Raw genomic sequence first — 12486 nt, 5'->3', positions numbered from 1 at the left:
CGGCTTCCCCCCCCCCCCCCCCCGGTGTCCCAATATTTTCTTCATCTCATCTGGTCACCCTATGCTGTCTGCTTTTGGAAAGAGGGCTAAATGGAACCGATCCCCCTCAAGAGAGCTCTGTCTTACAAAGTTTTGTTTATCGGAGTGTGGCGTGAGCAAGCTGCAGGGCTGCTGATGGTATCATTTGTGAGATGCATTGCACTGACATTAGCAAAACTGCTGTGTAACTTCCTACCCCAGATAGTCTCTTGTCAGTGTGTTTGCACATCTGAAATACAGAAGGCCCCCACACTTGGGAGCTAGAAGTGAGCTTGTGACACAAGTCATGCACAAATGGTCACCTCTCGTGAATGCATATGATCCATAATAACCTGCAATATCATAGTGTGTAATTTGGCCCATAAGCATGTGACGAGAGAGATCTGCAGGATTGTGAAAATGCCTTCTGTGATAGGAAAAACTTGCACACTCACCCCATTCACCTTTTAACAGACTCACTTACTGGTGCCCAGAGGGCCTGATCCTGAGAGGCGTGGGCTGCCTGCACTCTTGTTACTTTCCGAGGACCATACTAAGTTCAGAAAAATATTCTCTCAAAGGGTTCCCTGTTCTTTACAAGCAACTCCTGTCCCAGACCTGACAAACTCAGTACACCTAATACACCACTTTCACAGTATTTATCCATGAGGGGTAGCATGTGAGGTCTCTACTGAAATCTTGTAACTTATCAATACTTATAATCATTGTGAGATGTGTGTATGGGTAATATTTAAGGAATAATGTAACTATATTGAGAATTATGCTTTATGGTCTTAGAATAAAAGTTAGTCACTAGAGAATCACATGTCTCGGTGATGGGCCCATTAAGGTGGGAGGGAATTGTCACTCTTTCCTGGTTAGCCAGTGACATAATGCAAGGTTCAATTGTCTACCCTGGCTCTATTCCTGAAGAGTCAATGGAAAACTATCAAAGACCACGCCAAACAACCGAAACCACTTGGAGGTAAAAAGGAACATTATAGCAGACAGGGGATTGCGCTGTTTGTGAATAAAGACACAAGCCTGGTTCAGTGTATGAGAGAGTAGAGAGACCCGCTCTGGATCCATTCACTGAGGAGACACCTTCTGGAGCAAGAGGTGTTCCATGAAAGTGTGGATCCTGGTTCCTGTGAAGCCAGCCAGCAACACAACAGACTGAACTTTGGGGAGGAAAACTTACTTTATTAGATAAGAAAGGCAACTATTAATAGAGTGTAGGCCCTAGTTTGTGTATTATGTAGGGCTGTAGATTATTTGCAGTTAACTCACGCAATTAACTCAAAAAAAAAATTAATTGCAATTAAAAAAATTAATCATGATTAATCGCAGTTTTAATCGCACAGTTAAACAATAGAATACCAATTGAAATTTATTAAATATTTTGGATGCTTTTCTACATTTTCATATATATTGTTTTCTGTGTTGTAATTGAAATCAAAGTGTATATTATTTTTGATTACAAATATTTGCACTGTAAAAATGATAAACAAAAGAAATAGTATTTTTCAATTCACCTCATACAAGTACTGTGGTGCAATCTCTGTTGTGAAAGAGCAACTTACAAATGTAGATTTGTTTTTTTGTTACATAACTGCACACATAAACAAAACAATGTAAAACTTCAAAGCCTACAAGTCCACTCAGTCCTACTTCTTGTTCAGCCAATCGCTAAGACAAACAAGTTTGTTTACATTTGCAGGAAATAATGCTGCCCTTTTCTTGTTTACAATGTCGCCTGACATTGAGAACAGGTGTTCTCATGGAACTGTTGTAGCCAGCGTTGCAAGATATTTACGTGACAGATGCGCTAAAGATTCATATATCCCTTCATGCTTCAACCACCATTCCAGGGGACATGCGTCCATGCTGATGAAGGGTTCTGCTCGATAACAATCCAAAGCAGTGCACACCGACGCAGGTTTATTTTCATTATCTGAGTCAGATGCCACCAGCAGAAGGTTGATTTTCTTTTTTGGTGGTTTGGATTCCGTAGTTTCCGCATTGGAGTGTTGCTCTTTTAAGACTTCTGAAAGCATGCTCCATACCTCGTCCCTCTCAGATTTTGGAAAGCACTTCAGATTCTTAAACCTTGGGTCGAGTGCTGCAGTCATTTTTAGAAATCTCACATCGGTACCTTCTTTGCATTTTGTCAAATCTGCAGTGAAAGTGTTCTTAAAATGAACATGTGCTGGGTCATCATCCGAGACTGCTATAACATGAAATATACGGCAGAATGCAGGTAAAACAGAGCAGGGGACATACAATTCTTCCCCAAGGACTTCAGTCACGAATGTAATTAACGCATTTTTTTTTAAACGAGTGTCATCAGCATGGAAGCATGTCCTCTGGAAAGGTGGCTGAAGCATAAAGGGGCATACAAATGTTTAGCATATCTGGCATGTAAATACCTTGCAATGCCGGCTACAAAAGTGCCATGCAAACACCTGTTCTCACTTTCTGGTGACATTGTAAATAAGAAGAGGGCAGCATTATCTCCTGTAAATGTAAACAAACTTGTTTGTCTTAGCGATTGGCTGAACAAGAAGTAGGACTGAGTGGACTTGTAGGCTTTGAAGTTTTACATTTGTTTTATTTTTGAATGCAGTTATTTTTTTGTACATAATTCCACATTTGTAAGCTCAATTTTCATGATAAAGAGATTGCACGACAGTACTTATATTAGGTGAATTGAAAAATACAATTTCTTTTTTTTACAGTGCAAATACTTGTAATCAAAAATAACTATAAAGTGAGCACTGTACACTTTGTGTTCTGTATTGTAATTGAAATCAATATATTAGAAAATGTAGAAAATATCCAAAAATATTTAAATAAATGGTATTTTATTATTGTTTAACAGTGCAATTAATCGTGATTAATTTTTTTAATTGCTTGACAGCCCTAGTATTATGATTTTGTTTTGGATTGTAACCATTTTGTTTCCATTACTCTCTGGTTTCTAGTGGAGTCTCTATTCTTTCCTATACCTTCATTTTGTTTTGTTGTAAGTGCTCACAAGCGCTGTACTTACACAGGAGTGGTAAACTGGGGTAGCCGGCTTCTTTGAGGGCAGAGGATCTGAGATTCCTGTGAGTATCCAGCATCCGGGGCTGGGTATCACAGGCGAACGCTTCAAGGAGACTCAGGGACTGAGGTGCTCTTTTTGTTCACCTGCGAGGTAAAGACAGGCTGACAGAGCCCGGAGGAGAGTGCTTGAGTGGCTGACAGGCTGGTGATGTTAGGGAGCTGACACCACAGGCAAACCTCCTCCTCGCTAGAGGCTGCGGGCGGGAGGTGTAAATAGGTGATTCAGTCACGGGTATCCTGAACACTGTCACCCTCACCCTGTCCAACGGAGAGACAATCCACTGTGTAAATAGGACTTACATGCACACGAGCAGCACATCATTTGGATTCTCTGAATTGGGCTTCACAAATCAGCATCCCATTAGGGGTCATGTGCCTTGACTAAGGCTTTCATTTGGCTGCTGGTGTTGTGCAGTGAGCACTCACTGCACAATTTCCCCATAGAAAACCACAGTTTCCTTTTATGCTGAAACTCCCAAAATACATCCAAGTGACATAGCTACTACTGGGGGTTCTTGTGCTGGTGTCCGTGCTGGGGAGAGCGCTAGATCCGAAGCTCCCTTGCAAACTATGGGAGAGTAGCCGTCTGGAGCTTTGGAGATGCTGAGGCTGCTCTTTCGCACCAAACCAAGGATCCAGGAGGCAAGTGTAGTGGTCTCTTTATCAGTTCTGTTTTCAGTATCGTGTTTTCTATTTCACAGGATCACAGGCCGGAAGTCAGAGACTTGCAAGACTCTAGAGCTGGCCAGGCTGCATTTAATTTACTGTATTATGTATTCTCTTTTGAAAGGGCCTTTGTGGTGATAAAGCCCATGGCGTCCTCTCCTGAGGACTCTCTCTTCTCTGTACTGGCAGAGTTTGGGAGTGGCTTGGCACATGAGCATGATTGAAGCAACAGTGGAACAAAAAGATGCCTCAGATTATGGTCCTCGATGCATGAAAGCAGGATGCAGAAAACATAACACTAAATAGCCTCTAGTTCTCGCCGCCTGTTTCCAACATTCAGACTCAAATATATCAACTATCAAGGTTATAAAACACACGTGGTCTTTTGCCACTTTTGTTTCTAAAACTCTTTATATAAAGAAGAAGAAGAAGAGAGAGAGAGAGAGGTCAGGAGAGTGCATTTTGACCTGTATCTGTGGGAAGAGACAACAAATTATATCCTGAGACCCTTGCAGTACAAACTGTTCTAGGCTTGACTAAGGGATCTGCTTAGTACTAAAGCAGCCCCAACATGGTTCAGTTCAAAAGAAACTCAGTCTCCTCCTCTCAGACTTGCAGTAACTTCCTGGTTTCAAACCTGACTGACTGGGTGAGGAGGAGTATTGCGTGAGCAGCAGCAGATCCTAATCTCCCACTCACACAGGGGATCTCTGTAAATGACTTCTGAATTTGTAGAGGGCTGCAAAATATTCCGCTTAGGGTTGCCAATTTTGGTTGGACCTATTCCTGGAGATTTCATCACTTGACATAATCTTTAATTAATGATTAATCTTTAATTCCTGGAGACTCCCGGGCAATCCAGGAGGGTTGGCAACCCTAATTCCGCTGCAGTCCCATGACAATGCAACCTGCCCCTTATGTGAGCTAGTGTGCATAGTTTGCAGGGGTTCCACTCTAGCAAAGTGTGCCCAATTGAACACGTTGCTCAAGGAACGAGGTCAGAGCAAACGATTAGGGTATCGTGAGAAGAGTCGTAAAAGAGCTGTTCCATCACTGACGTGCGTGACTTTAACCTCTGCATCTTTCCTTATTTGTAAATGGGGGACAGTGTTGGTCCGTGAGTGGCTGTTGTGAGGCTTTGAAGCACCTGATGAACGTTAGTGAAAGACTTTGGCGGCGATTGTTTTTCTTCAGCTGTGAACAGCAACTCTTGGCCGGGGCGTAGAATTTGCGCCCTCATGGCAGAGGGCGGCCCGGTCAGTCCCTTCACTGCGGGTACGTCTGCGCTTCAGGCTGGACGTGTCCATCCCACTTCCAGGAGATCTACTTGTGCTGGCTCGGTGAGCGCTAGTGTGTGGAAAATAGCGTGGCGGCAACGGCACGGGTGGCAGGAGGAGCTAGGGAGCTCAGCCTTCCTGCTGCTGTGCCAAGCAGCTGTAGTAATGGGGTCATGTGGGGGAGATGTGAAAACAAGGCCCCCGCGCCCTGTATTCAGCTTCTTCCCAGGCTTAGAATGTCTCCCTTATTCAAATTTTGGTGAAGTTCCCCCAAGGCTTATTTTTTCTCATATCTCCTTCGCAGCCATTACTTACTTTCAGGTTTCTTGACAGTAATCCTGTTTATGGGGGCAGAGTTGGGGAGGTTTCTCCTTTCGACCTGCGGTCAGAGGACCTTGGAACTGTAACTGTGATTATCCAAAATGCTGGGCCACAAGCTCCCCCACCCCACCCCCCACCCTGTGACACTACCTAACCGCATCCAGAGAAAGCAGAAGTAGCATCCGAGTGTCTCTTTAAAAAACACATTATGTGGCCATGCTACAGGAGGCTCCACCTAATCTGCAGCTTGAGAATTGAGCCCCACAGAGGGAAATGCATCACATCTGGGGGATTTTTTTTTTTTTTTTATTTAAACTTCAGCTCAGCCTCTCAAAGCTGGCTGAAAAAGCACCCAGCTGCGATAGTGAATCTATATGTACATGAGTTAACCCCTTGGAGATACAACAGGCTTTGGGATCTAATCTCTAACCTTCCAAAAATCAGGCTCTTCAAATGTAACCTTCTTGTCTGAAATCTGTCTGCCAGTGTTTCTGTAGGGGCAGAGCAGAAGGAACAGCTTTTGAACCAGGGCATGGTTAAACCTTCCTCAAACAGTTTTTCTCTCTCTCAACAAAAGAAGGCTGTCTAGAACTGGGCAAGCATCAGGTTAAAAGGCAATTGGATGAGTACTTCTCATGTCACCCTTTGAGATGAAATCCAATAGCTGGGCTGGAAACAGACCATGAGACAGGGGCTAGACCTACTCTCTCCCTGCAAGATGTGATGCACTTTTTACTTGTCTGTATTCCTATAGCTGGTTTAGGAGCACTGATTCCCACTCAGATGAAAACCCATTTCTCAGCTGGGAAGAGTTGAGCAAGAGTCCAGATCCCAATTTCTGCTATTATCCTGAATGTCAAATCGATGTAACTCTACCAAAGCAGAGAGCTGCTGTGGAGTTACACCAGGTGTGACTGAGAGCAGAATTTGGCCCTGCCCCTGGGCAACCAGCCCCTTTAAGGGAAAGTAGAACCAGCCCTGGCTGTGCCATAATTAGCTGCCCCCCAGCCTAAGAGGGGGACTAACTATGGCATGGGTGAGGCTGGCCCCATTTTCCTTTAAAGAGGCCAATCACCCTGTGAAGACCTAGGAACTAAACTTTCTTTCTCCATAGCCGCAGTGATCCTGTGACCTTTGGAGGCACGCAGGATTCACTTCTGACATTCTCACTCCCCTCTCCCACCTGCTGTGCAAACAAGTCTGTAAAGTATCAGAAGGGTAGCCGTGTGAGTCTGTAAAAAGCAAGAGAGAGTCCTGTGGCACCTTTAAGACGAACAGATCTGTTAGTCTGAAAGGTGCCACAGGACAAGTCTGTAAAGAACTGTTAAACCTATTGGACCCTTCTTTCCTGGCAGTACCAACACAGCTCTGAATTGGCACTGTCTTGTGCCTTTGTAAATAGCTTGCCTGCTTCTATTAAACAAATACATGAGGAAAATGTTACCTGAGCATCACAGACCCTTTGTGCTGACACTCCTTTTCTGTTCCACAGGCAAAATCGGACATATCTTGGATAGAGAAAGACGTTGTAGACTCAGCAGATAAGGTAAGAGAGCCTGTTGCATACACATGGCTTGAGGAGATTTGTGTCTTTTAATTCACACTTTGTTGTATGACAAGATTCTTTGACCGTTTATTACGGTATAGGATTTGAGTTCATATTTGAGTTGTGAATCATTCTCTCCTCCAATGCCTGTGCTGGCTTTGCACACCATTAACACTGTCTGAACTGTATTTGTGAACTTCAGCAAAATTGGACACACAAGCAGGTGTTAGCAACATGCACAAGTAACTCTCTGAAAGGTCTTTTATGGCACGTCTACTGGGCAAATCACAGAGTTGCTAATATGGAAGGCAGACAGACATGAGTCACTCACTCATGTGACCTTGTGATCATGTCTTCACCCTCCCCCAGCCCACCCCATGATGTAGTCATCAACTGTTGTACTCTTACATTGTCTTTGGAGCACAAGGCGCCATTTTGTGTGGTTGTTAAGGCACTCTGCCTCTGTGTCATGTATTCTTCTCCAATAAGCTAGCTACCCTGGGAGGGAAGAGGATTGTATTTGTATCCATGCTAACAGTTTAGCATACGGTGACCAGACAGCAAGTGTGAAAAATCGGGATGGGGGTGGGGGGTAATAGACGCCTATATAAGACAAAGGCCCAAATATTGGGACTGTCCCTATAAAATCGGGACATCTGGTCACCTTAGTTTAGCAGTAACTGTTCACATTAAAAAAAAAACAGGAGTACTTGTGGCACCTTAGAGACTAACAAATGTATTTGAGCATAAGCTTTCGTGGGCTACAGCCCACTTCATCGGATGCATGAATTAGGCTGTAGCCCACGAAAACTTATGCTCAAATAAATTTGTTAGCCTCTAAGGTGCCACAAGTACTCCTGTTCTTTTTGCGGATATAGACTAACACGGCTGCTACTCTGAAACCTGTTCGCATTCAGTTCTTGAGTGGAGCGATGGCTTCTGTGTCCACCAGAAATAACTGACCCAATGCAACCTTTAGTCATTCTTGACACTCTCTCTTTATAATTACCTAGCTCGTTGATCTAGTAGACCTCAGAGCTCTTTACGAAGGAGGCCAGTGTCATTAACTTCATTTTACAGATGTTGAATGCAACCTCTGGCCTTGATTGCTGCTCACACTGTGACTCCAGCAGAATAAAGTAGTGTGAATCAGAATCAGGCACCTAGACTTTACTCCTGACAGCTTCTGGACTGTAGCAAGGATTTGCTATTGCCCGTTGCTCAGGATCTTTCCTACTAAACCTGCTGTCCCGCACCCCTGACTCCTCTACCTGTTGTGTCTTTGGGGCAGAGCCCATCTTGGTCTGACTCACTTGTACAGTGTGTAGCACAATGGGGCCCTCATCCCTGACTGGTGTTAACGCAACATAATTAACCGTCATTTCCTACTTTCATTATCAGTTACCAAAGAGCGTGGTTTGTGCGTGGTGAGGAGGAGAAAGGTCAGAAGTAGTCATAGGCTCAAACTAAAATCCCAGCTCCAAACACCCTCTGGGGGTATTTCCAGAAGTGAACGGAGACAGGCTCATGTCTTATTGCAAGCTAGGCTAGTTTTAAAGCAAAAAATATATAACTATAAATCTATATATTTATTTTTAAAAAAGCTTGGAACAGAGACATATAACTGGAGGGAATAACTTCGTGCTCACTTGGGGAGCAGATGCCCACTTAGCCCAGCATACTGGGCTATGAAAAAGGAACATGGAGGAGAGGGAAAGGAGGCTGGTGGGTTGTTTTTTGTTTGTTTTTTAAATCAGAACAATCGCTCCCATCCTGTAAGTGAATTTGGACAATGATGGGATGAAAGGGCTATTCTGTCTGCCACAACACTCTGTTAACCTCTATTCTGTCCCTGTTTGCAGCTCCTTGAGCCACGGCCTCTGCAGAACCATGGCTAGTTGGATACTTATAATCTCCATTGGTGCCTTATAAATATCATGGATAGGATTCCAGGAAGGGATTAGGCAAAGCCACCTCCCCTATGATAGAAGGGCATCCTCTTGGCTGTTCAAGAGTTGTAAATGTGGAAATCTAAGGACCAAATTTATCACGGAATTCAGTGTGGTTATGTGCCCTAGGGGAGTAACCCCCAGGATCGATCTGATACTAAATCCTCTTCTCCGTGCCCAGTCAGAGGGGCAAAGATGCATTTGCAGATCTTCTAGGCAGTATCACTGTTCAGGCTCTTCTGAATGTGAGGCTTTTATCTCTTGTTCAAAATGTAAATAACTCCTCAAAATATTCCCCCTTTGTGGGAATTCCCACATAAACTCAGACTACCTAGAGTAGACCCTGCGGGGTCTAGCGCAGAGAGAGTGAGTCTTCTCTGTATAGAGAGGAGTCAGATCTGAGAAGGAGCTGTGAGGTGTAAAAACCAGCTGCAAGTGCTGGGGAGTGGGAGTGTTAACCTGCTTAGCTGTGAGAATCTAGACTGCTGCCTTCACTGCTCATCTGCCAGTGGGGCTTTAACCACCTCCAGCTCCTCCAGTCTGTGACTCTAAAACCTGAAGCCTGTCTCAAGTCCTCCATGAAGCAGTGTGTATTCCAGCAGCCTGCCATGCTCCCCTAGAGCCCCTGGTAACTGGGGATGTGCCATGCTCAACGGGATGGACCATGGAGAGGGACCCCAAGCTTCCTCGCATCTGTGCCTTTCTCACACTGTGGCTGCACAGGAAACACCGAGCGAAACCCTGCAGCCTGCAACTGCCTGCCCCTGGCCAGCTCTCCAGCTCGGTTAGTACTGCAGCTAGCTTGCTGGAGGACTCTCTGGCTTCAGCTTGTGTTTGTAACTGCTCAGTTCAACTGGACTGATGTTGGTTGGGTTAACAGTCGCTGCAATTTGTGGATGCAGCCTTCTGGGTCTTCCCTCTTTCCTTTCCTGCAGGGTAACTTTGGCTTAATCTCATTGGAGAAGGAAAGTTCCTTCTCCCAGGTATAAAGCCGGTTAATGCTACTGATCAGTGTGGTGATAATGCGCTTATTCTCATCTGGCTGCTGCGATTGTTCCGATCTTCTGACTAACGCTCTAAACAGTCATGATGTTGTCTTTCTTGCAGTAGTTTTATAGGTTAATGGACTAGACAGGCAAAAACATTTTAAAAACACCCTTTTTTATGGGGGAGCTGTTAGCTGAGCTCTAAAGCTTCATCTCAAAATGTGATCAATTTCGGTCTCCTTTCAAATGCCAATTTTTTTCCTAGTTCGTATATTCACTGAGCAGCTTTAGTTGCCAGGCTATCTATGCAAATCTTTCACTGCCTGACAGCCTTGAGAGCACAAGTATAGCGGTGAAAACCCATCTAGAACTAGACAAATTGGGGCTTATTGTTGGCTAAATGTACTGAAGTTCAGATCATTCGCACAATTGTACTGTACCTCCATTGGAAGAACTTGGAACAGCAGCTATTGGGTGTACACGGAATTGTTCCTACCATACTGAGTCCCTCAGTTATAATGAAGGAATATAGAGGAGCATAAATGTCTGTGTGTAAAGGAAATATTCATTTAAAATGGATCTACTAGGCAGACAATATAACTTGGTAGTAAACTTAACCTAACCCAATCAGTGTCAATATTTTTTTTCTCCTTGCTGTTTTCATGAAACCCCTGTTTTTGTTTCTCTATTCTACAGTTGAGCCTAACTTTAATACTACTTCCTTGATGTTGAACTGGGTCATTAAGCTGTCTTGAATTCTGGCTATTTCTTCGTTCTTTTGTGTTAATGGGAACGCTGTTGGCCATATCTTTTTCCTTTGATTATGAACAGCAAATTGTACTGCTGAGATCCAGAAAAGTGACTCTGGCCATAAAAATAGTGTGCTGGAAATGAAACTCTCTACAGTCTGACTTGTCAGAACAGTGTGTGTTCAGTCCTAATGCTGAGGCTTATACTCCTAGACTGCAGGCTTTCTCCAGTACCTTTCGTGACATTCCCCAAATAGCTTGGTGTTTCTGGGTCCTTTCTCAAGTTGGTTGGGTGTCATGCTTTAGCAACTGGGGGATACAGTGTCATGGGGCCCCTTGCTCACTTCAGTCCAAACCAGGTTGACAATGATGGAAAGCTGTTCCTAGAGAATGGTTTTTCATTGGCATGGGAAAGGAGTTGGTGATTCAGTCCCTAGTGGACCGCTGCCAGCAATGTAAAAACCACAAACTCTGTTGACCATCTTATGGACAGTCTCTGCATAGAAGCTTAGGACTGCATTATGGAGACAATACCTTTCTTGCCTCTAGTTTGGTCCCTCCGGAACAGGGATGAGAGAGGCAGGAGAATGTCGGGGAAGTTAGTCCTGCTGCTGCTCTTGCTGGACCTGTTGTGTGGGTAAAGGCTTCAGTTGGTACCAGAATTCAGTGTTTACTGTCAGTTTTGAGAGAACAGAGCTGCCAAATAATATGAAAACAAAAGCACTTCCTAGTCTAGAGAAAACAAAGCTCATGAGCTAGAAAGAAAAGGCTGCACTACTTCAGGTAGGCAACCACATCCTTGTGTGCATCTCTCCGTTTCCGGAGAACCTTTTCAGAGCGGGTGGAGGCAGCTCTGGTAAGGAAAGCAAGCTAGTGCCCAAAGTACACGGCAGCTCCATCCTCTCGGGTGGTGGTTAAACTTGATTTAAATACTGTTCTATTTAAAACCTGTAGGGACTAAACTGTACAAAACTGGGTTTTTACATAGGGTAGAATTGTTGTTTCTAAACCTGACTTAGTCAAGATGTTAACAGTCAACTAAAAAGCATTAGGAAGTCAGGACCACTTTTAAACCCAGTGTCTCTGAACCCTGCTGTAGATTGGGTCTTCAGTGTGCTCCGGAACTTAATTCCCAGACCAGAGGTCCAGCTTGTTGAGTTTCCATATGCTGGCGAATCTCAGGTGGAACCATGCAAATACAGATTTTTCTGGTTCACTGGCAATTCTGAAAAATCAAAAACAAATTTTAAAAAATGGAGTCAAACAATATTTTTTGTTTAGATTTTGAGAAATTTAAAGCATTTTTTACGGTAAAATTTAATGGAAATTTTGAAACAGTCATTTCAAAATAAAATTGAAATGTTTTTTGTTTAGAAAATGTCAAAACAATGTTTTGGAGGGCAGGTTTTGACATTTTTAAAGGCTTCTTTGACTGGAACAATTCTGAAAAACCATCATAAAATATTTTGGTGTTGCCAAATCTGCATTTTTTTTTTTTTGGTCCCCAAAAATATGTTTTTAGTCAAATTTTTCCTGGATCTAGTATTGGGTGCTTCGTTTAATTTTAAAAAATGACAATTATGAAGTTGTTCGACTATAAGGAAAACTCCTTCCTGTTCTCGAGGTAGTTAATGACTGGCTGCTTTGAAGCATGAACGCTTATGCCCCTCTTTTAATCTTTGGAGATGTTCTGATTCATGTAAATGTCTAGGGCTTTTTCAATTGAGCTAAACTCTTGGCCTCAGTCTTGTGGCAGGGAGTTCCACCGGACATTTTATTTGCGAGGTGTGGAGGGACATGTTAAATGTTGTCTTTTTAATGTCCTTTGTTGCCCTGTGTTCTATCTTTTCAAAAAAAGATAGATGG

This window comes from Terrapene carolina, unplaced genomic scaffold (assembly GCF_002925995.2).
Source record: "Terrapene carolina triunguis isolate 2854851 unplaced genomic scaffold, T_m_triunguis-2.0 Scaffold236, whole genome shotgun sequence".
Taxonomy (NCBI): domain Eukaryota; kingdom Metazoa; phylum Chordata; order Testudines; family Emydidae; genus Terrapene; species Terrapene triunguis.
Note: the sequence above shows the minus strand (reverse complement) of the source record.